The following is a 26,149-nucleotide window of genomic DNA, read 5'->3' on the forward strand; positions in this document are numbered from 1 at the left end:
CAGGATGAGAAGAGTCCATAGGTGTCCATAACATGTGGGATATATTTCCTACCATCAGGAGGAGGACAAGAACCCTCAGAAGAGCTTAAAGCTCCTCTCCCCACTCAGTTTATATATAGCTGAGCAGAGGAGAGAGATAGAAAAATGTAGGAAAGACAGAAACCAGGGTTAAGGGGTGCAAATAAGAACTATTGCCCATCTAGAAAAATGCGGGAAGGTCCTATGGACTCTCCTCTTTCCAAAAGAAAAAAATATCATTAAGTATAAATTCTGTTTTTCTTCCATAAGGGGAGGAGAGTCCATAGGTGTCCATAACATGTGGGATACAATACGCACAATGAGAGTCTATGTTAAGGACGGGTTGGACAAAATGATAGCAGTTCTCTTTTGTCCGACATGGCAGCCTGAGGGATTTTGGTTCTGATCTTTTACCGAGCTCTATCGTATTGGGGCAAAGTTAGGTTAGGCACACAACCAACCACACCTCTAGTGAATCTTTAAATGTATTTATTATTAAAACATAGCAAGCGGTACATATATTGCATCTAATTCCCCCAAAAATATGATAAAGAATATTTTTCATATACCCTATTGTCCCTTCATTTTTCTTCCAAGGGCAGACGAAAGCATCCATCATGTGAGCTCTTAGATCTCTTGACCTAGCACAGTAAACCGGAAGTTTGCGGTTCAATTGGGACACCATGAGATCTATTTCTATTAGACCTCACCTCAGGACTAACTGATCGAACACGTCCTGGTGAAGAGACCATTTCCCTGGATGGACGGATGGACAGACTGACGACTTAGGTAATCTGTTTCCCAACTGATTATTCCCTGAATGTGAATGGCCGACAGAGTGCAGTGGTTTTCCTCTGCCCAAGCAAAAAATGTGAAATACCTCTCGCATAGCTAAGGGACATCCACTCCCTCCCTGATAATTGATGTATGTCACGGCAGTGACGTTGTCTGACTGGAATCAAATTAATTTTTCCTGTTTGAGAAGATCCCATCCCTTAACAACTACTACCTCCCTCTCTCCTACTCTTAAAGCCAATATTCACACATATTTTAAATCTCTCATTCAGCACTGGTATACTTCCCTCATCCCTTAAACATGCACTAATCACACCTATACTAAAAAAAAATATTTTCCCTTCTCCCCCTTGCCTTAAAACTTCTGGAAAGACTCGCATATACACGTTTATGACATTTCCTCACATTAAACTCCCTCCTTGATCAACTGCAATCTGGATTTTGCCCCCAACAAAGACTGCAAGCAAAGGTTACTAATGATCTAATTACAGCAAAATAAAAAAGGCCACTTTTCAATTATAATCCTTCTTGATCTGTCTGCAGCCTTTGACATTGTTGACCACACTCTCTTGCTCCAAACCTTCCAATCCTCAGGGCCGGATTTCCCATTAGGCACAGTAGGCATGTGCCTACAGGCGCATTGCAGTGAGGGGCGCCTGCCTGTCAGTGTATCTTAATAAAAGGGCATTCATTTTATTAAGTATTGTGCTGCCAGCTGCCTACAGAGTTGAGTGTTTCATTGGGAATATGTTACAGCAGTCCAGGGAGCCATGACAAAGTGAGGGACAAAGAATAAAACTAAACCCCTCCCATTTTTGCCAGGCATGTTTACTGTTAAAATTTCACTTTTATTTTATGTACTTCTGTTGCCTTCCTCACACAGCCAAGCTCCATGCTGATGTGGAGCAGACACAAGGCTTCAGGACAGGTTAGGACTGTACAAGGCTTCTAAATGCTGCCTAGAATGACAGCATAACAAGCAGAGCACACTTTAACCCCTTGGCTACCAGAGAGGATTGCAGTGTATTCACTTGTTATGTGTTGTATCCCTTTTTTATATCCAGGTGGTTAAATTCTGCTTCAGGATGTATGTTTTTGTTCTTTAAAGGCATTGGAGGTGAAGAGGTTATGTGGGATTAGCTGCTCTGCTCTTAATTACAAGCTGCCGATTGTGATTCACAGCCTTTAGGGCACTTTGACAACAATGTTTGTAAACTGTAAGTCTGTTGCTATAAATGAAGAGCTTGATTACTAAAGGTTAACTAACACAATAAAAATATGTATGTGTGTAAACCACTCACATAGCATATTTGTGTGTGTGTATATATATATATATATATATATATATATATATATATATATATATATATATATATACACACATACACATACATACAGTATATACATACACATCACGTTAAAAATTTGCCATCTTATCAGCTTTATCTTATCAAGTGAGTGTGGTATGTTTGTGTTTTGTGGCAAGTTGAATTTTACCCCTGAATTTGCTGGATTATTTACTATAGATCTATATACATAGAGCTCCTAAATATTCTTACTGCCATCTAATTTTAAACACATTTGCTGACCCCTGGATTACATATAATCTACAACATTCCATTTTTCCTTTGAGAGCAACATCATATTATATTTATATTTCAGAACAAAATAAAATTTAACATCTGTGTGTATTTGTACCAAAAATATCAGGAGTTTACAAGATTTATAGTCAGTCATCTCCAGAAAAGCAATACACTAATGGATTGTCAGTAAACATGTCCTATGAGCCCATCTGGGTCTGCACAGATGTGTATTGCTGTCTCAGAACTGACATTGGCTATGTGTTTAACTCCTTTGCAAGAGGCTAACACACTACTGTGCAAATACTAGTGCAATAATAAAATGCTCTAGCAAACTCTCACATTTTATGTCCCTTTAAATAGGGGTTTCTTTAGAATATTTTGCATTAAGTTTAACATGATTTGTTTTTGTTATACATAATAGAAATTGTATGGCCTTTGAGTTAAGTGAATATTAATTTTTGGTGTAGCTTCCATTACAACAAATGTTGCAATTGGTGTATGTATTTGCGTAGCTTCATAAAAGGGAACATGCAATTACCTTAAGCTTTAATGTTTTACATCTTTTATTTTTAGTTGTCCTAAATAATAATAAAAAAATGTCTTCAGTTTGTGTCACTTTTTTGGGGGGGTGGGGGGCGCTTCAGGTTTTTGTGTCTACAGGCAACTGAGATGTAAATTAGGCCCTGCCAATCCTTTGGCATCTGTGACACAGCCCTCTTGTGGTTCTCCTCCTACCTGTCTACACCTTAAGTGTAACCTTCTCTGGCACATTCTCTGACCCTTTACCATTTTCTGTTGGGATACCACAAGGTTATGTCCTTGATCCCCTTGTCTTGTCAATTTATAAATCATCCTTAGGTTCCTTAATAAAGTCCCATGGGTTTAAAAATAATTTGTATGCTGATGATACCCAAATCTACCAAAAGACCTATCCCCCTTCCTTACTAACTCATGTCACCGACTGTCTTTCTAATATTTCATCCTGGAAGTCCTCTCACTACCTGAAAGTAAATCTCTTTAACATTTCCCCCGTTTTCCAATATCCCTACCCCCCTCCAACTTTCTCTAACTGTTGATAATAACATAATTAGCCCAACAGCACATGCCCCATGTCTTGGGGTTACACTTGACTCAGATCTCTCTTTCACTACCCACATCCAGGCTTTGGCAAATTCCTGCCACCTTCACCTTAAAAACCATCTCCAAAATTCTCCACCTCCTCACACAAGACTTTAATTCACACTCTCATCATTTCACGACTTGACTTTTGCAACTCCATCCACTCCGGCCTTGCTAGCTGCCATCTATCTCCCTTGCAATCCATAATAAATATCTCTGCCAGGCTGATCTTCCATACACATCGGGCCTCATCTGCTGCACCTCTCTACCAGTCCCTTCACTGGCTTCCTCTAACCTCCAGATTAAAACACAAATTCCTAACTCTAACTTTTAGCTCTCATTAACACTGCTCCACCCTATATCTCCAACCTCGTCTCTAGATACTCTCCCTCATGTCCCCTTCACTCTGCTCAATACTTCCTTCTCTCCTCTCTTGTTACATCCTCATATTACAATCTACACTACTTCTCCAGACCGGCCCCTATTTTGTGGAACTCTTTGCCATTTCTCCACAAGAAAAACAAGACTCTCCGCTAGTTTTCAAACTTTCAAATGCTCCTTAAAGACTCTACTTTTCAGGGATGCATATAATATACACTAACATTTTATCTTAATTCCTCTCCTCCTTTAGTTATCCCCTTGAACTCCCTTAGAATGTAAGCCTACGAGCCTAGCTGCTTTGTAAATCACCTTTATGAGAGCTGATTTACAACATTTATTACCTTGCATATTAGACCCATGTTTTTAACGCAGCAGAATCTGTTGAAGCTCTACAAATAACTTATAATAACTGATAATTCTAAAGGGGCTAAAATTGAAGGGCCCAAAAAATCGCACAAAGTTCTAGGATCTTGATAGGTAATCTTGCCTCCAGAGGAGATCATACTCCCTGTGCCCTTTGAGACTCCCAAATTGTGCCCCAACCCATCAGACTTGCGTCAGTAGTGACTACGGTCCAGAAAGGCTGAAGAAAAGAAGCTCCAAAAGGTCAAATAGGGACTTTCCCTCTACCACGAGAGAGACTGTTTGACTGAAGAACTGAGTTCTATAGGTATTGTCCAAATAAGGAGCAACAGAGATTCCCTGAGCTCTGATCACTGCTAAGAGAGTCCATAAAACCTTTGTGAAGATGCAAGGAAGATAAGATTCCTTCTTTGAAACAATGAAGAAGTTGGAGTAGACACCCTGACCCTGTAGAGATATTGTATCAGGTTGGATCACTCCCATATCCTATAAGTAAAACACATTAAACAAAGGCAACCACCTTTAAAGGATCCTTTGGAACATGAGACAGATTAAACCGATCCTATGGAGGTATGGTGTTCATGCCGATTTCTGATTTGAGTTGGGATTTTTGGTCCGTTTGTTTTTGGTTTGGAGGATTCAGACTTCTGATTGGAAGGGGACTTTTAATCTCTAGGGGAGTGAAAGGAACGAATAAGATTAGTTTGTTTGTACTTCCCCTTAAATTACTTGTCCTGAGGTAGAAAAGCCCCATTTCCCCCAGTGACGGTTTTGATAATAGAATCAAATTCTGATCTAAAAAGCATCTTCCTTCAAAAGATGATATCAAAAGACTGCATCACAAATGAAATCATTAGCACTTTTAAGGAACTTAATGCAGTTGGTAATATCCTCAGAAGATTGATCAGAAACCATCTGCGAAAGAATCACACCAGAAGGACACCGCAGCGGCCACACAGGTGATTGCTATTACTGCAGATCTAGGCTGAAGAGCCGATTGGGATAATAATTTCCTAAGCAAGACCTTCAATTTGTGATCCATCGGATCCCTTAACGAAACAACAATCCTCCATATGAAAAGTAGTGCGTCTAGCTAAGGTGGAAATAGCTCCATCTACCTTAGGAATTACTTCACAGAAGGCTAAATTCTTCTCTGAAAGTGGATACATTTTTTTAACCTGTTTGAAGGTGCAAAAGGAATGCCTGGTTTCTTCCATTATTTGGATATATAGTCTGTAACCAAGTCTGATGTTTCAAAAGCCTAAGGCACTTACAAAATAACTTTAAAAGTTGATTAAACTTATTTAAAGGTTTGAAATCGTCTGGATTCAGTTCTGATAGTTTCAAGGTATTAAAAACTTCCTGAAGTAGGAAGTGAATATGGTCCACTTTAAATCTAAATATAGAATTAGCCTCAGAATCAAGGTCCTTGGAGGAGACTTCACCTTCAGAGACTCAGCCTAGTCACAGCTTTATAAGATAGGTGGTAACTGAGCCTTGGGGATAGGACCCTGCATATATTACAGGTAGTGTGAGGTAAATCTCCTGATTTTTGCTTATGCTTACTTGGTTTGGGGATAGCCGCTAAAATCTCTGTCATAATCTTATGAAGACTGGGCGCTAATTGTCATACAGACAAGATTATGGCTTGCAAACAGGGCCGGTGCTAGGATTTTTGGCCACACAGGCGAGGATACATTCCCCTCCATTACATACCATCCCATTGCTAGTTAAAAGGAAATGAAACCCACATTTTTTCTATCATGATTCAGCTAGAACATGACATTTTAAGCAACTTTCTAATTAACTCCTATTATCAAATTGTCTTCATTCTCTTGGTATCTGTATTTGAAAAGCAGGAATGTAACCTTAGGAACAGCACTTGCTGATGATTGGTAGCTAAATACACATCAGACAGTGGTTGTGCTGCATAACTATATACATATACACACACACACATATATATATATATATATATATATATATATATATATATAAGAAAATAACTGAGAATGATCGAGATACCCTACATGGGTTAATTTCCTTAGAAGAAGAGAGCACAAACCAGAATTGCTGGAAAGATGGTCTAGATGAATACACTTTAAACATCTTACAAAGTTTAGAACTTGGGGGAATTAATGAAGAAAAAAAGAACTTGTTTAAACCCAAATCAGTGTTCTTCCCAGTACAATACCAGGGGAACTATATTCCTGTTTTTCACAAATTGGTAGAAAAAGAACTCGCCAGTATATGTAAATCATTCAAGAGTAAGAATAAACAACAAGGATCAAATATGAACAAATTTGAAAAAAAGGCATTGTCAAATTTAATTAAAGACCCTTTGGTGGTGATAAGTGAGGCCGATAAGGGGGGCAGTATAGTAATACAAGACAAAGAAGACTATATTGCAGAAGCAAATAACATCTTGAGTGTGATACAACAACGTATAAAAAATTAAAACAGGACCCAACAAAACAATTTGTAAAAGAAATGAAATAATTTCTAGATGATTACTTGACAGGAGGTATAATCACCAAAGATGAATATAGTTTCCTCCTTCAAGACAAGTGCAGAGTGGCAATTTTTTATCATCTGCCAAAGATACAGAAGAGTCAAGATAAACCACCAGGAAGACCCATAATATCGGACATTGACTCTTTGACCTGCAATCTGTCACAATTTGTGGACAGTTTTCTCAAACCAATGGTTTTATCTCTAAGATCTTATCACGTTATCATCACACGTTTTGAAGGTAGTGGACAAAATTGAATGGAAACCAGGTTACAGATGGATAACCTTAGATGTCACATCTTTGTACACTTGTATCCCCCATGATAAAGGGGTAAGAAGTATAGCTTACTTCTTGCAAAAACATGATCATTTATCAAGAGAAAAAAGACAATTTTTATTGGACTCTATTAGTTTTATTTTAAAGAAAAATTATTTTTTTGTTTGAACATCAATTCATTTTGCAAATTGGGGGCACGGCAATGAGGACTTGCTTTGCCCCCAATTATGCAAATCTCTATATGGGTTCTTGGGAAGAACTTTTTATCTGGAACAACAACCCCCATCTAAATAATATGATTCTATGGAAACGGTTCATAGATGATATAATAATAATTTGGAACGGGGATGGTAATTCGGTAGACTCCTTTTTTTCAGTATGTTAATGATAATGATTATAATCTAAAATTCACTCAAAAACATAGTGAAAAACAGAATTTATGTTTACCTGATAAATTACTTTCTCCAACGGTGTGTCCGGTCCACGGCGTCATCCTTACTTGTGGGATATTCTCTTCCCCAACAGGAAATGGCAAAGAGCCCAGCAAAGCTGGTCACATGATCCCTCCTAGGCTCCGCCTACCCCAGTCATTCGACCGACGTTAAGGAGGAATATTTGCATAGGAGAAACCATATGGTACCGTGGTGACTGTAGTTAAAGAAAATAAATTATCAGACCTGATTAAAAAAACCAGGGCGGGCCGTGGACCGGACACACCGTTGGAGAAAGTAATTTATCAGGTAAACATAAATTCTGTTTTCTCCAACATAGGTGTGTCCGGTCCACGGCGTCATCCTTACTTGTGGGAACCAATACCAAAGCTTTAGGACACGGATGAAGGGAGGGAGCAAATCAGGTCACCTAAATGGAAGGCACCACGGCTTGCAAAACCTTTCTCCCAAAAATAGCCTCAGAAGAAGCAAAAGTATCAAACTTGTAAAATTTGGTAAAAGTGTGCAGTGAAGACCAAGTCGCTGCCCTACATATCTGATCAACAGAAGCCTCGTTCTTGAAGGCCCATGTGGAAGCCACAGCCCTAGTGGAATGAGCTGTGATTCTTTCGGGAGGCTGCCGTCCGGCAGTCTCGTAAGCCAATCTGATGATGCTTTTAATCCAAAAAGAGAGAGAGGTAGAAGTTGCTTTTGACCTCTCCTTTTACCGGAATAAACAACAAACAAGGAAGATGTTTGTCTAAAATCCTTTGTAGCATCTAAATAGAATTTTAGAGCGCGAACAACATCCAAATTGTGCAACAAACGTTCCTTCTTCGAAACTGGTTTCGGACACAGAGAAGGTACGATAATCTCCTGGTTAATGTTTTTGTTAGAAACAACTTTTGGAAGAAAACCAGGTTTAGTACGTAAAACCACCTTATCTGCATGGAACACCAGATAAGGAGGAGAACACTGCAGAGCAGATAATTCTGAAACTCTTCTAGCAGAAGAAATTGCAACTAAAAACAAAACTTTCCAAGATAATAACTTAATATCAACGGAATGCAAGGGTTCAAACGGAACCCCCTGAAGAACTGAAAGAACTAAATTGAGACTCCAAGGAGGAGTCAAAGGTTTGTAAACAGGCTTAATTCTAACCAGAGCCTGAACAAAAGCTTGAACATCTGGCACAGTGGCCAGCTTTTTGTGAAGTAACACAGACAAGGCAGAAATCTGTCCCTTCAGGGAACTTGCAGATAAACCTTTTTCCAATCCTTCTTGAAGGAAGGATGGAATCCTAGGAATCTTAACCTTGTCCCAAGGGAATCCTTTAGATTCACACCAACAGATATATTTTTTCCAAATTTTGTGGTAAATCTTTCTAGTTACAGGCTTTCTGGCCTGAACAAGAGTATCGATAACAGGATCTGAGAACCCTCGCTTCGATAAGATCAAGCGTTCAATCTCCAAGCAGTCAGCTGGAGTGAAACCAGATTCGGATGTTCGAACGGACCCTGAACAAGAAGGTCTCGTCTCAAAGGTAGCTTCCAAGGTGGAGCCGATGACATATTCACCAGATCTGCATACCAAGTCCTGCGTGGCCACGCAGGAGCTATCAAGATCACCGACGCCCTCTCCTGATTGATCCTGGCTACCAGCCTGGGATGAGAGGAAACGGCGGGAACACATAAGCTAGTTTGAAGGTCCAAGGTGCTACTAGTGCATCCACTAGAGCCGCCTTGGGATCCCTGGATCTGGACCCGTAGCAAGGAACTTTGAAGTTCTGACGAGAGGCCATCAGATCCATGTCTGGAATGCCCCACAGCTGAGTGACTTGGGCAAAGATTTCCGGATGGAGTTCCCACTCCCCCGGATGCAATGTCTGACGACTCAGAAAATCCGCTTCCCAATTTTCCACTCCTGGGATGTGGATAGCAGACAGGTGGCAGGAGTGAAACTCCGCCCATAGAATGATTTTGGTCACTTCTTCCATCGCCAGGGAACTCCTTGTTCCCCCCTGATGGTTGATGTACGCAACAGTTGTCATGTTGTCTGATTGAAACCGTATGAACTTGGCCCTCGCTAGCTGAGGCCAAGCCTTGAGAGCATTGAATATCGCTCTCAGTTCCAGAATATTTATCGGTAGAAGAGATTCTTCCCGAGACCAAAGACCCTGAGCTTTCAGGGATCCCCAGACCGCGCCCCAGCCCATCAGACTGGCGTCGGTCGTGACAATGACCCACTCTGGTCTGCGGAATGTCATCCCTCGTGACAGGTTGTCCAGGGACAGCCACCAACGGAGTGAGTCTCTGGTCCTCTGATTTACTTGTATCTTCGGAGACAAGTCTGTATAGTCCCCATTCCACTGACTGAGCATGCACAGTTGTAATGGTCTTAGATGAATGCGTGCAAAAGGAACTATGTCCATTGCCGCTACCATCAACCCGATCACTTCCATGCACTGAGCTATGGAAGGAAGAGGAACGGAATGAAGTATCCGACAAGAGTCTAGAAGTTTTGTTTTTCTGGCCTCTGTCAGAAAAATCCTCATTTCTAAGGAGTCTATTATGGTTCCCAAGAAGGGAACCCTTGTTGACGGAGATAGAGAACTCTTTTCCACGTTCACTTTCCATCCGTGAGATCTGAGAAAGGCCAGGACAATGTCCGTGTGAGCCTTTGCTTGAGGAAGGGACGACGCTTGAATCAGAATGTCGTCCAAGTAAGGTACTACAGCAATGCCCCTTGGTCTTAGCACAGCTAGAAGGGACCCTAGTACCTTTGTGAAAATCCTTGGAGCAGTGGCTAATCCGAAAGGAAGCGCCACGAACTGGTAATGTTTGTCCAGGAATGCGAACCTCAGGAACCGATGATGTTCCTTGTGGATAGGAATATGTAGATACGCATCCTTTAAAATCCACCGTGGTCATGAATTGACCTTCCTGGATGGAAGGAAGAATTGTTCGAATGGTTTCCATCTTGAACGATGGAACCTTGAGAAACTTGTTTAAGATCTTGAGATCTAAGATTGGTCTGAACGTTCCCTCTTTCTTGGGAACTATAAACAGATTGGAGTAGAACCCCATCCCTTGTTCTCTTAATGGAACAGGATGAATCACTCCCATTTTTAGCAGTGGCAGGTTTCTTGGCCTGCTTTCCCTTGTTCCAGCCTTGCATTGGTCTCCAAGCTGGCTTGGCTTGAGAAGAATTACCCTCTTGCTTAGAGGACGTAGCACCTTGGGCTGGTCCGTTTCTACGAAAGGGACGAAAATTAGGTTTATTTTTTGCCTTGAAAGGCCGATCCTGAGGAAGGGCGTGGCCCTTACCCCCAGTGATATCAGAGATAATCTCTTTCAAGTCAGGGCCAAACAGCGTTTTCCCCTTGAAAGGAATGTTAAGTAGCTTGTTCTTGGAAGACGCATCAGCCGACCAAGATTTCAACCAAAGCGCTCTGCGCGCCACAATAGCAAACCCAGAATTCTTAGCCGCTAACCTAGCCAATTGCAAAGTGGCGTCTAGGGTGAAAGAATTAGCCAATTTGAGAGCATTTGATTCTGTCCATAATCTCCTCAAAAGGAGGAGAATCACTATCGACCGCCCTTTATCAGCTCATCGAACCAGAAACATGCGGCTGGTAGCGACAGGGACAATGCATGAAATTGGTTGTAGAAGGTAACCCTGCGAACAAAACATCTTTTTAAGCAAACCCTTCTAATTTTTTTATTCCATAGTATCTTTGAAAGCACAACTATCCTCTATGGGTATAGTGGTGCGTTTGTTTAAAGTGGAAACCGCTCCCTCGACCTTGGGGACTGTCTGCCATAAGTCCTTTCTGGGGTCGACCATAGGAAACAATTTTTTTAAATATGGGGGGAGGGACGAAAGGAATACCGGGCCTTTCCCATTCTTTATTAACAATGTCCGCCACCCGCCTTGGGTATAGGAAAAGCTTCTGGGAGCCCCGGCACCTCTAGGAACTTGTCCATTTTACATAGTTTCTCTGGGATGACCAACTTGTCACAATCATCCAGAGTGGATAATACCTCCTTAAGCAGAATGCGGAGATGTTCCAACTTAAATTTAAATGCAATCACATCAGGTTCAGCTTGTTGAGAAATGTTCCCTGAATCAGTAATTTCTCCCTCAGACAAAACCTCCCTGGCCCCATCAGACTGGGTTAGGGGCCCTTCAGAAATATTATTATCAGCGTCGTCATGCTCTTCAGTATCTAAAACAGAGCAGTCGCGCTTACGCTGATAAGTGTTCATTTTGGCTAAAATGTTTTTGACAGAATTATCCATTACAGCCGTTAATTGTTGCATAGTAAGGAGTATTGGCGCGCTAGATGTACTAGGGGCCTCCTGAGTGGGCAAGACTCGTGGTAGACGAAGGAGGGAATGATGCAGTACCATGCCTTACTCCCCTCACTTGAGGAATCATCTTGGGCATCATTGTCATTGTCACATAAATCACATTTATTTAAATGAATAGGAATTCTGGCTTCCCCACATTCAGAACACAGTCTATCTGGTAGTTCAGACATGTTAAACAGGCATAAACTTGATAACAAAGTACAAAAAACGTTTTAAAATAAAACCGTTACTGTCACTTTAAATTTTAAACTGAACACACTTTATTACTGCAATTGCGAAAAAACATGAAGGAATTGTTCAAAATTCACCAAATTTTCACCACAGTGTCTTAAAGCCTTAAAAGTATTGCACACCAAATTTGGAAGCTTTAACCCTTAAAATAACGGAACCGGAGCCGTTTGAACTTTAACCCCTTTACAGTCCCTGGTATCTGCTTTGCTGAGACCCAACCAAGCCCCAAGGGGAATACGATACCAAATGACGCCTTCAGAAAGTCTTTTCTAAGTATCAGAGCTCCTCACACATGCGACTGCATGCCATGCCTCTCAAAAACAAGTGCGCAACACCGGCGCGAAAATGAGGCTCTGCCTATGCTTTGGGAAAGCCCCTAAAGAATAAGGTGTCTTAAACAGTGCCTGCCGATATTATTATATCAAAATACCCAGATAAAATGATTCCTCAAGGCTAAATATGTGTTAATAATCAATCGATTTAGCCCAGAAAAAGTCTACAGTCTTAATAAGCCCTTTTTGAAGCCCTTATTTACGATCGTAATAAACATGGCTTACCGGATCCCATAGGGAAAATGACAGCTTCCAGCATTACATCGTCTTGTTAGAATGTGTCATACCTCAAGCAGCAAGAGACTGCTCACTGTTCCCCCAACTGAAGTTAATTGCTCTCAACAGTCCTGTGTGGAACAGCCATGGATTTTAGTGACGGTTGCTAAAATCATTTTCCTCATACAAACAGAAATCTTCATCTCTTTTCTGTTTCTGAGTAAATAGTACATACCAGCACTATTTCAAAATAACAAACTCTTGATTGAATAATAAAAACTACAGTTAAACACTAAAAAACTCTAAGCCATCTCCGTGGAGATGTTGCCTGTACAACGGCAAAGAGAATGACTGGGGTAGGCGGAGCCTAGGAGGGATCATGTGACCCAGCTTTGCTGGGCTCTTTGCCATTTCCTGTTGGGGAAGAGAATATCCCACAAGTAAGGATGACGCCGTGGACCGGACACACCTATGTTGGAGAAAACAAATAGAATTTTTGGATATAGTTCTATCTTCAGAACAAGAATGTATTACTACTAGTCTGTACAGTAAAGACACTGACTACTACTTGCATGCCTCTAGTGGACACCATAAAAAATGTATAGAAAATATTCCTTATGGACAGTTCCAGAGGGTCAGAAGAAACTGTTAAAGTATAGTTGCATTTGAGCAAGAGTCCAAAAAATGAAAAACCAGGTTCAGAGCTAAAGGCTATAAAAAGCAAGGAATCTAGACAGATCAACACTCCAAAAAATCAAAAAGGAAAGAAAACATGCAGAATAATATTTTTCTAACCAAATTCAACAAAGAATCAAATAAAATCAAAAAGGCCATAAAGAAACATTGGCACATTCTGTTAGAGGACCCTCTCCTCAACAAAACATTGGATCCTATACCAAAGGTAGTCTTTAAAAAGAATAAAAAACTTGAAAGCAATCTTGGGCACCTAGGCAAACTAAGAAATAAAATAGAAATGGTAATTGGTTGAACAAATTGGCTAAAGGTTTCTTTAAGTGTAATAGAAAGGGATGTAACACCTGTCCAATAATCCATCAGAATAACAAACACATTACCTCCAGTTCCAATGGACATACAATGGAGATCAAACAAACTATGAATTGTCATTCTAAGTATGTAGAGTATCTGCTAGAATGTCCGTGTAAAAAACAGTATATAGGAAAGACAAAAAAGGACTATCAAAAGAAAAGTAATGGAACATCTCACTAATATAGAAAAGGGAGATGTAGTACATGGTGTTACTGACCATTTCAGGGATTTTCATGACAATGATAATTCTGGCCTGAGGTTTGTAGCAATAGAACAGGTAGTATTAGATGAGAGAAGAGGGAACAGATTACTCATGTTGAGACAGAGGGAGACTTTTTGGATCCACCAGCTTCAAACTCTAGAACCGCTAGGAATGAATAGAGAGGTGGATATTCAAGCTTTTTTGGTGTGAAAGTGTCACCTGTTATTGGGTCCTAGCTCTTTAAGAACATGGAATTTTGGGAATACTATGAAATATAAAATAATTATCAAAAATGTTACATGCCCCCCCCCCTTCTATCTGATGTGGAATTAATAACACATTTGATATGTCTATAGAGACACTACAGCTATTGGGCTTTTAATTATGGGTTTCCCCAATTATTAGTCTGTTTATTTAACAACACACATAATAACAACATGTACAGTATTAATTTATATATTTTTTATCTATATATATTTTATTATTTTAATGTTACTATTAATTTGTTGAGTGGTCCTTTGCATTCTTCTTTGCATTAATTTGTTGAGTGGTTCTTTGCATTTTATAGTGGAAGTTAGGTAATTATGAATTGTTAATTTTATATTGTGAGGCCTTTAATAATTTAATTATTTATATAGAGTAATTAACAGATGGCACAATATATATATTTTTTCTTATTCAATACAGATAGTTGGACATGAACATAATTTTTGTAAATTTAAATAGGCAATATATATATATATATATTATATATATATATATATATATATATGTTTTTGTTATGATCTTTAAGATACAACAATTGAGGATCAAAAATATCAATACCTATCAAATAAAATGCTGCAGGGGAAAACATTGAGTGATAACACATTAACATATAGGATCTATTCCCCTATTCAGTAGCGTAGCGCAAATAGCAAAGAAAACTGACAAAAGCATTGGGAGCGTGACGTGGGGGATGGGCGTGCTCTGACCTCTGGGTGTGTATATAGATGTCAGAAGTAAGGTGGGCTGTCAAAAGCCTCTGACGAAGCGGAACCTCCGTGAAACGCATTAGGCCACGCCCACCTTACGTCACGCCGACGCTTGTCGTCTGCCGGTTTTGTTCAAACAACTGTGCATACAGAAATTTGGCATATATACCAATTAGGCAGGAGCTGGGAATTCACTATACTACCAACGAAGGTTCAGTGAAAACCGGTAAGCCTAGGTATTAGACCACTTCTAAGCACAGAAAATACAATTGAACTTTGTTTTAACAACTTTGCAAGACTGAAGGGATTATTGTATATAACAAAGACTGAGGATTGTGCAACTTTAAATCTGCAATATCGTGCCTGTATCTTACCTCATTTGATTGAGGGTTTCCTTGTGAGTACCCATCTGATTGGGGATTTTTAATGTACTTACATATAATTTTGTAATAAAATTTATTGCACTATCAGAAGTGCTTTTGTGCGCTTGATTTTCTAGATTACATTCACTACCAGACTTGGATTCTATACCCGAGGGGTTCTTTATCAAGCAGCCAGTACTTCTTATGGAACATCTTTAAAAACAGGAGGAAAAGACTCTATTCTTTGAACTTGTGCGTTTGTTGCTTCAGATAAGTAAATAACTTTATCTCAGTGAACTTACAATTTTTAATAGTTATAAGTGTGTATTTTTCTATTTGTGAAGTGTGCGCAGCTATTATCAGTGGGGAACCTAGTTCTCTCACTGATTGATTATATATAACTGCCAGTGACAGACCTGAATGAGGGGGCAAAGTATGACTGACACGATGGAGATAGAGATAGACATGGATGACATGGAGATAGAGCCACTGTCCCAGAGGACTTAACTCCTTCATTTCTCCTTCAGTGGCCCATGTTTTAATAGTCTTCAAAGGCTGAGAGAGCGCGAGGAACAGCTGGACTGGACACACCAGTCAGTCAGTGCCATTCATAAAGCTTGAGTGCGACACTGCGTGGGATGCCAAAGTCGACAATCCGCCATCCAAGGAGCCCAGAATAAGAGAGGGCAGCCAGCAGCACATGTAATCCAACCCAACCCCTGCCTGTGTGCTGATGCCAAGCATTGTTGCACAGGGGGCGGGGTCCAGTGTCCAAAGCATGCTTGGCGCCCGATACTTCAGTCTTCAGATTAAGTTTAATCATTGGGGTCGTGGCTTGCAGTTTTTAAAAAACTGGTGGCAGCCCTCACAGCCAAGGGGCTCAGCTGAATACATTTCATGATGGGCTATTGGCATTGGCAATATATGTTGCGCTGAGGCAGCAAACAAAGTGTTGGATGCCTGTCTGGGTTAGAAAAACTTAGTCTGCACGTCAGTAACATACAAAATACAGTATGACATTCAGACTAAGTTTTTACCCCAGACAGGGTAGCCAACACTTTGTGCGCTTCGCAGTGCAACATATATTGCTAATAATAGCCAGTCATGAAATCTATTCATTCCTTGGCTTTGGATGGCTGCCGTGTTGTCCAAAAAAATAAAAATGTAAAAAAATATATATTAGACAGTGTCGCCGTTGCCGCTCCAAGATTGCTTGCGAATTGGAGATGTGGGACACAATTGTTACATAGCTGGTTAATTTGGTAAACTGGAACAGTTTTGGCATAATAAAAAAGATAAAATGTACTGCAGAAAAGTTTGTGGGCTGCAGTATGTTCCCTAGAGTTCCAACGTGAATCGGGCGGAGGCGGAACGATGTGCAGGCTAAGGCCTGTGAGAAAACCACCCACTGAAAACACACCATAAAGATATTTAATTGAATAAAAAATAAATAAAAAAAATAAAAATAAAAAAATAAATTTGTTCCCACTTGTGTCTTCAACCCTAACCTCATCCATCATGAGCTGAACCACTAACTGCATAAGGCAAATAGCAATTTTCTTAAGAGACAGCATTGCTTTTTTGTGATGTGAGGATATAGTGAACCCAGGACTGCTTAAAGGGCAAATAGGCATTGAAAAAAAAGAGGGATTTTTAACTCTTAATTCATCATGTTTTGTGTTAAACACATAGGTAAGCATTATGTGTAAAGGCTGAAAAGCAAAATTTATGATTACCTGATAATTTCTTCATTTCCAGATATGGAAAGTCCACAACGTCATTCAATTACTAGTGGGATTATCACTCCTGGTCAGCAGGAGGAGGCAAAGAGCACCACAGAAAAGCTGTTAAAATGTCACACCCCTACCCATAATTTCCTGTCATTCGACCGAAGGAAAATAGAAAAGAAACACAAAGGTGTAGAGGTCCCTGAGGTTTATTAAACAATTACCGTCTTAAAAAAAGGGAGGGGTCGTGGACTATCCATATCTGGTAAGAAAGAAATTAATCAGGTAAGCATAATTTTGTTTTCTTTCATAAGATATGGAGAGTCCACAACGTCATTCAATTACTAGTGGGAACCAATACCCAAGCTAGAGGACATGGAATGAATAGGGAGGGAGAACAAGACAGGCAACACTGCTTGAAGAACCTTTCTCCCAAAAGAAGCCTCAGCCGAGGAAAAAAGTATCAAATTTGTAAAATTTGGAAAAAGTATGAAGAGAAGACCAAGTTGCAGCCTTGCATATCTGTTCGACAGAAGCTTCATTTTTGAAAGCCCAAGAAGAGGAAGACAGCCCTAATAGAATGAGCCGTAATTCTCTCAGGAGGCTGCTGACCAGCAGTCTCATAAGCAAAATGAATCATACTTCTTAACCAGAAGGAAAGAGAATAGCAGTAGCCTTCTGACCTTTGTGCTTTACAGAAAAACAAATAAACAGGACAGAAGACTGCGAAAATCCTTAGTCAACTGTAGGTAGAACTTTAGAGCATGCACAACATTATGAAGAGAGAAGGATTAGGACAGAGAGAAGGAACAAAAATTTTCCTGATTAATATTTCTAACCGAAACCACTTTAGGGGAGAAACCCCCAATTTTAGTCGAGGAAGAACACACCTTATCCACATGAAAGATAAGGTAAGGCAAATCACACTGCAAAGCCAAAAGTTTCAGAAACTCTCAGGAGCAGAAGAGAGTAGCAACAAGAAACAAAACCTTCCAAGATAACAACTTAATATCTATGGAATGCATAGTCTCAAACGGAGCCTAATGCAAACCTTTAAGAACAAGTTAAGACTCCAAGGAGAAGTAAAAGGTTTAAACACAGGCCCTGATTCTGACCAAGGCCTGACAGAAAGGAATAAACATCTGGCCACATCCATCAAACACTATGTAACAATAGATAAAGCAGAAATCTGACCTCTCAGAGAACTGACAACCCTTTCTCTAGACCTTCCCTGGAGAAAAGACAAAATTCTAGGGAATCATGGCTATACTCCAAGAGTACCCTTTGATTCACACTAGTAAAAGGTATTTACACATACCTTATGGTAAATCCTACGAGTTACAGGCTTGAGAGCCTGCAACATGGTCTCAATAACCGACACAAAAAACCCACACTAAGCAAGAACTAAGCGTTCAATCTCCAAGCAGTTCGCTTCAGAGAAACGAGATTTGGATGGAGGAAAGGACCCTGAACTAGAAGGTCCTCCCTCAGATGTAACCTCCAAGGAGGAAGAGATGACATGTTCACTAGGTCTGCATACTAGAACATGCGAGGCCAAGCAGGAGCTATTAGAATTACCAACGCTCTCTTCTGTTTGATACGAGCAATGACTCGTAGAAAGAGTGCAAACAGAGGAAACAGGTATGCTAGACCGAAATCCCAAGGAACTGTCAGAGCATCTACCAGGGCAGCCTGCGGATCTCTTCACCATGAACCGTACCTTGGAAGCTTGGCGTTATGCCGAGACAGCATCAGACACCGGCATCCCCCACTTGAAGGTTAAAGTGCCATAAAACAGGTTGAGTCCTGTGCATATTCTAAAAGGGCAAATTAAGTAAAAATAGTTTGCATAAAAAAATTGTTTAAAAATTGTTGGGAAGTATTTTAAAATAATTTTCAAAAATAAGCAAAATTACTTAAAATAGCCATGCTGTCTGGACAATGTGCTCCACCCCTCACCCCTCTTATCAGTGTTTAGACACAGGAATAGTATTTCACCTGAGTTCACAGCTTCAAGGGATGCTCCATCAGATAATCCATATTAATTTGTGCATTTTACCAAAACAATGGATATAGCTACAGCCATTAAAGGAATTGTGTGGGGGGAGTTAGAGCTGTACAATTCAAAAACTTAAAAGAAAGGGTTAATGGGGAGGCACCGCAGTATACATTTGCAGGTAAAGTAACTAATGTACATATTATTATATTTTGTCTCTATCTCAACTTGTTTTATGTCCCATTAACCTGGAAAATACCTCCGGATGGAGAGCCCACTTCCCGGGATGAAAAGTCTGTCTGCTCAGGAAATCCGCTTCCCTGTTGTCCACTCCTGGAATGTTGATGGCAGACAGACAACAATTGTGAGCTTCTGCCCACTGAAAAATCGGAGACACCTTCATAGCTAAGGAACTCCGGGTTCCTCCCTGGTGGTTGATGTAAGCCACTGAGGTGATGTTGTCCGACTGAAATCTTAAAAAATCTGATAAACCGGACTAAAGACAACTGAGGCAAAGCCATCAAAGCATTGTAAATCGCTCTCAACTCCAAGATGTTTATGGAAAGAGCAAACCCCTCCCGAGTCTATAGATCCTGTGCCCTTAACGAATCCCAGACTGCTCCCCAGCCTAGCAGGCTGGCGTCCATGGTCACTATCACCCAAGAGGGTCTGGAAACATGTGCCCTGAGACGTTCCTGAGAAAGCCACCACGAGAGTGAGTCTCTTGTTGACAGGTCTAGATCTATCCTCAAACAGATCAGAATGGTCTCCATTCCATTGTCTGAGCATGCATAATTGCAGAGTTCTCAAATGGAATCGAGCAAAGGGAATGATGTCCATGGAAGCAACCATCAGACCAATTACCGCCATACATTGAGCCACTGATGGCCGAACAGTAGACTGAAGAGAGAGGCAGGCAAGAGGAGAGAATTTTGGATTATCTGACCTTCGTCAGAAAAATCCTCATAGATAGAGAATCTATTAAGGTCCCTAAGAAAACCATCCTTGTTGCTGGAACAAGGGAACTCTTTCCCAGATTCACTTTCCATCCGTGGAAACGTAGAAAATACAACAAGATCTCTGTATGTAAGTTTGCTTGTTGAAAAGTAAGGTGCCACTGCAATACCTTGAGGCCTGACCACTGCCAAGAGAGCCGCCAGAACCTTTGAAAAAATTATGGGAGTTGTGGCAAGGCCAAAAGGAAGAGCCACAAACTGGAAGTGTTTGTCTAGAAAAGCAAATCTCGGGAATATGTGATGATCCCTGTAGATGGGAACATGAAGATACACATCCTTCAGGTCTATGGTCGGGTCGTCATGAACTGACCCTCCTGGATCAAAGGAAGAATGGGCTGAATGTTTTCCATTTTGAAAAACGGTACCCTGAGAAACTTGTTGAGGCACTTTAGGTCTAAAATGGGTCGAAAACTTCCTTCTTTCTTGGGAACCATGAACAGATTTAAATAGAAACCTAGACCCTGCTCCCTTACTGGAACTGGAACAATCACTCCCAGGGAGGAAAGATCCTGAACACAGTTCAAGAATGCCTCTCTTTTTACCTGGTCTGCAGATAATCTTGAGAGGTAAAACTTGCCCCTGGGAGGAAGAGATTTGAATTCTATTTTGTAACCCTGAGATACTATATCCACAGCCCAAGGATCTGGGACATATCTTATCCAGGCTTGAAAAAACAGGGAAAGTCTGCCACCCACTTGATCCGATCCCGGACCAGGTGCAGTGCCTTCGTGCTGACTTAAACTCAGCTGCAGGCTTCTTAGACAGTTTCCCCTTATTCCAAGGCGGATTGGGTTTCCAAGAAGACTTGGACTGTTCCAGCTTGGTAGAGTAAGAAGACGACTTGACTTCTGAAGTTATGAAAGGAACGAAAATTACTTTGACCTCCTTTAGATCTATTCTTCTTATCTTGTGGTAGAAAGGACCCTTTTCCACCCGTAATCTCAGAAATAATTTCTGCCAGACCGGATTCAAAGTCTTACCCTTGTAAGAAAGCGACAAAAGCTTGGACTTAGAGGTAACATCAGCTGACCAAGATTTAAGCCACAAAGCCCTGCAGGCTAAGACAGTGAAGCCAGATATCTTGGCTCCCAGTCTAATAACTTGCATGTTAGCATCAGAAATAAAAGAATTGGCCAATTTGAGAGCCTTAATCCTAACTTGGATTTCCTCCAACGAAGTCTCTTATAAAATAGATTCAGACAAGGCATCGCACCAACAAGATGCCACACTTGCTACAGTGGCAATACAAACTGCAGATTGCCATTGAAGACCCTGATGAACATACATTTTTTTTCAAATAAGCCTCCAGCATCTTGTCCATGGGATCCTTAAAGGAACAGCTATCCTCTATAGGGATAGTAGTTCTCTTAGCCAGAGTAGAAATAGCCCCTTCTACTTTAGGCACAGAGCGCTATGAATCCTTAATGAAGTAAGCAACAGGAAACCTCTTTTTAAATCAGAAGACAGGGAAAAAGGAATCCCTGGCTTCTCCCATTCCTGTGAAATAATCTCCTTCACACTGTCTGGAACAGGAAACACTTCCACAGAAGAAGGAACTTCATAGTATTTATTAAATTCACTAGATTTCTTAGGATTGACAACGACAGATGAATCGGAGTTGTCCAAAGTAGCCAAAACCTCCTTTAACAATACACGAAGGTGTTCAAGCTTAAATCTGAAGTTCACTTCTTCAGTATCAGACATACACTGTCTAAATCTAAAATTTCACCCTCAGAAGCTCCTGAGGTATTCTCCCCATCAGACTTATGAGGGAGGACATAGAAAACAAATCTTTTGCGCTTACCTCTTGTTCCACTTTGGGTATTTGTTGTGTAGTGGTATAAACCTGTATTTGACAGACCACTTAACCACCTTCCTGTGTGATCTAGGTATTTAGTGAGAGCTGTCTTCTCCAGAGCGGTACAGTAACTCAAGTTAGCGTTCTCCTCGTGTCTCATGTGGATAGAATGTGGCCTTAGATGATGCTGCACTTATATTAATGAAAAAGAAAAAAGCCACTTATGAAGAAACACCTATAAAAGAAGCAAAGGACCACACTAGAAGTATCTTGATAAAGGCTGAGGGGGAAACGCGTAGATCGTACTCAAAGGTCCCAAATTCTAAGAGTGCTCTGTTTGCTTGACGAATCTAAGCACCACCATTTGCTGTAAGGAGATCATGTGACTAAGTGACGTCACAAAACCGGAAGGAGTCGACGAGAGACACGAGGAGAACGCTAACTTGAGTCACTGCACTTTAAGACATTCAAGACAACTTGAGTTTTAAGACATTCATCTGAAAAGATATATAACATAGCCTTTAAAGAGACACTTTAAGAGACTTTCACTGTTCTCTCCAAAAAAGGAGCGTTTATTATCTGCTCTTATATACGCATAGGTTGTTTGTTTAGAATCAGGCAGTGGAGATACGTTTTGTTTTACTTGCACATTTATAAGATGCCCTTTATTTAGTTGCACCTTGCTTAAAAAATGCACTTCGTTTGAAAATGCACTTTATATATTATATTGCTAATCATTGTATTGTACAAAGATATTCTACAAGTTTTAGAATTGGAATAATCCTACACCACCAGTGGTTTTTAATTTCTAATATGTATTTGTAATTGATTTTATTGTTTAAAGGGACACTGTACTAAAAAATGTTCTTTCGTGATTCACATAGAGCATGCATTTTTAAGCAACTTTCTAATTTACTCCTATTATCAAATTTTCTTCATTCTCTTGGTATGTTTATTTGAAAAGCAAGAATGTAAGTTTAGATGCCGGCCCATTTTTGGTGAACAACCTGGGTTGTCCTTCCTGATTGTTCAGCACCAATAAACAAGTGTTGTCCATGGTACTGAAGCAAACATTTGCTGGCTCCTTAGCTGAGATGCCTTCTTTTTCAAATAAAGATAGCAAGAGAACGAATTAAAATTGATAATAGAAGTAAATTAGAAAGTTGCTTAAAATTAAATGCTCTATCTGAATCATGAAAGAAAAAAATTGGGTTCAGTGTCCCTTTAAGTAAAATCTCTTGTTTTTTATAAAGTAAGGAGAGTTTTTCATTATTGCTTCAAAGTGAAGAGTTTTTATATTTTTATATATTTATTATATAAATTTCTATATTCTTTATATTTTTAACGCATCACTTTTCATAGTTTGTCAGTATACCTCTAGTGTGATAGTGTCTAGCTGTTTAAGCGCAAAAGATTTGTTTTCTATGATTATACCTTTATTTTGAGTAGAACTGCAGAGCTACTCCATCTATCTTTTTTTTGCCCGACACTATCATCCTTTAACACCTACCCATAATTTACTTATGAGGGAGGACACCTTGCTATCTGATAAATGTTTAGTTTTCCTCTTGCGTCTTCCCAAAACAGGAAAAACAGATAATGCCGCAGATACCGCAGAAGATATCCAAAATCTCCAGGTAAATATACTCCTCCAGGAGGTTGAGAGGAATCGCAGGGCACTGCATGTGATGACAATGAGGCTTGGGACGTTGGAGGAGAAAGCTATGGCGTTGTCTGAACAGCATCATCCTGAGAGACTTTATTGGGCTCAGAGGGCAACAATTTAACTTTATTTTGCAAAGTCATATTTAAGCAAGCAGCACAGAATTGCATAGGCAAAGCAATTTGTGCCTCAAGGCATAGCAAACACTTATTACAAGCAGGGGATTGTTCCAAATCCATATTACTTAAACCAGAAAAATCTACAAAAATACAAAAAGGTACTGTCACTTTAAAAGGAATGTTTAAAAGATAGCAAAATAAAAAACAAACAAAAAAAAACCGCTACAATAGTTGCCAACAAAAACCAAACAGAAAGGAGAACCACCACACAGCACTCTCCTATCTCACACAATTCAGATTGCTAATGCCGGAAAAACAAGACGCCGCTCTGCTTAATGTCTAAAATTGGAAGAGCGGGTCACATGACCATCCGGCCAAAAACAACTGCGCCAAAATGTAAAGCGTGCACATCTGATAAAGCATCAGCAAATCACAGAGCGGTCATAAAAACACGCCCACATCCTGTGATGAGAAGTCTATATGGCAAAGTCACTAACTGATAAAAGTGAAGAAGAAAACGAGACCGCCATGCAACTGAAAACTTTCTAAAAAAATACACATGAGAATGTTACACAAAACATGCCATAAAGATCCAAAATATAAAATAAAAATAGTCTAAACTTGAACATATTTTAGCCCTCATCAACCCCTCATCTCCAAGTCACATTAACCAGTGCATGCACCCTGCCAATAAATATCCTATTATCTTGCATAAATGTTTTGTAAAATGATCTATTTATATAGCCCATAAAGTTTTTTTGTTTTTTTTAATTTATAGTTTTGCTTATTTTTAAATAACATTGCTCTGATTTTTAGACTCCTAACCAAGCCCCAAAGTTTTATGAGAATACCGTCAGCTACCTACTCCAGCTGGCTCCTGTTTGTGTAAAGGGTCTTTTCATATGCAAACAAAGGGGGGGGGGGATATCTTTCTTCCCACTTGGAATCGGCTTTCCGGCTACCTTTTCAACAGAGCTAAACTGAGCGCTTCTAAGTAAGTTTTTAAACAGTTTTATACTGGATTTTTATATCAGTATCTGTGCATCTTATTCTTTATAGTAGTGTCTATTACACGCAGTTATATGAAAATTAGGGTATACTGTCCCTTTAAAGTGCAAGTCTCCAATACCTAGAAGACAAAAACACTTACCTGCAATCCAACTGTCGGGCAGGAAGACAGCTCCCAAGGTGTGAAAGGACATATACTCCTTACAGAGACCTGTAGAAAAAAGAAAGAACAGAGTAACCTAGGGCAGTAATATGTTAGGAAAAAAAGTAAGCACAACCTCACAACTTCCTAACTGCTTAAAAGCCACTATTCTATTGAAGAGATAAACGTGGACTACAGCTAGACCCAAATCCTTGCTTGCAGGGAAAAGTAATTCATTTCTTCAGACACCAAAACTTCACCTCCTCTATTGACAGAGGCAAAGAGAATGACTGGGAATTATGGGTAGGGGAGTGACATTTAACAGCTTTGTTGTGATGCTTTTGGCCTCCTCCTGCTGGCCAGGAGTTATATTCCCACTAGTAATTGAATGACGTTGTGGACTCTCCATATCTTAGGAAAGAAAACCCTAATGTAGTACCTACAGGGAGTGCAGAATTATTAGGCAAGTTGTATTTTTGAGGATTAATTTTATTATTGAACAACAACCATGTTCTCAATGAACCCAAAAAACTCATTAATATCAAAGCTGAATAGTTTTGGAAGTAGTTTTTAGTTTGTTTTTAGTTATAGCTATTTTAGGGGGATATCTGTGTGTGCAGGTGACTATTACTGTGCATAATTATTAGGCAACTTAACAAAAAACAAATATATACCCATTTCAATTATTTATTTTTACCAGTGAAACCAATATAACATCTCAACATTCACAAATATACATTTCTGACATTCAAAAACAAAACAAAAACAAATCAGTGACCAATATAGCCACCTTTCTTTGCAAGGACACTCAAAAGCCTGCCATCCATGGATTCTGTCAGTGTTTTGATCTGTTCACCATCAATATTGCGTGCAGCAGCAACCACAGCCTCCCAGACACTGTTCAGAGAGGTGTACTGTTTTCCCTCCTTGTAAATCTCACATTTGATGATGGACCACAGATTCTCAATGGGGTTCAGATCAGGTGAACAAGGAGGCCATGTCATTAGATTTTCTTCTTTTATACCCTTTCTTGCCAGCCACGCTGTGGAGTACTTGGACGCGTTTGATGGAGCATTGTCCTGCATGAAAATCATGTTTTTCTTGAAGGATGCAGACTTCTTCCTGTACCACTGCTTGAAGAAGGTGTCTTCCAGAAACTGGCAGTAGGACTGAGAGTTGAGCTTGACTCCATCCTCAATCCGAAAAGGCCCCACAAGCTCATCTTTGATGATACCAGCCCAAACCAGTACTCCACCTCCACCTTGATGGCGTCTGAGTCGGACTGGAGCTCTCTGCCCTTTACCAATCCAGCCACGGGCCCATCCATCTGGCCCATCAAGACTCACTCTGATTTCATCAGTCCATAAAACCTTAGAAAAATCAGTCTTGAGATATTTCTTGGCCCAGTGTTGACGTTTCAGCTTGTGTGTCTTGTTCAGTGGTGGTCGTCTTTCAGCCTTTCTTA

General features: G+C 40.1%; 1 protein-coding gene across 1 annotated transcript in view; it reads right to left on the reverse strand.

Annotated features, from left to right (window-relative positions):
• The window catches only part of CCDC50 (coiled-coil domain containing 50), a 341,194-nt gene that overhangs the window by 30,353 nt on the left and 284,692 nt on the right, over positions 1-26,149 (reverse strand).

This window comes from Bombina bombina, chromosome 4 (genome assembly GCF_027579735.1).
Source record: "Bombina bombina isolate aBomBom1 chromosome 4, aBomBom1.pri, whole genome shotgun sequence".
Taxonomy (NCBI): domain Eukaryota; kingdom Metazoa; phylum Chordata; class Amphibia; order Anura; family Bombinatoridae; genus Bombina; species Bombina bombina.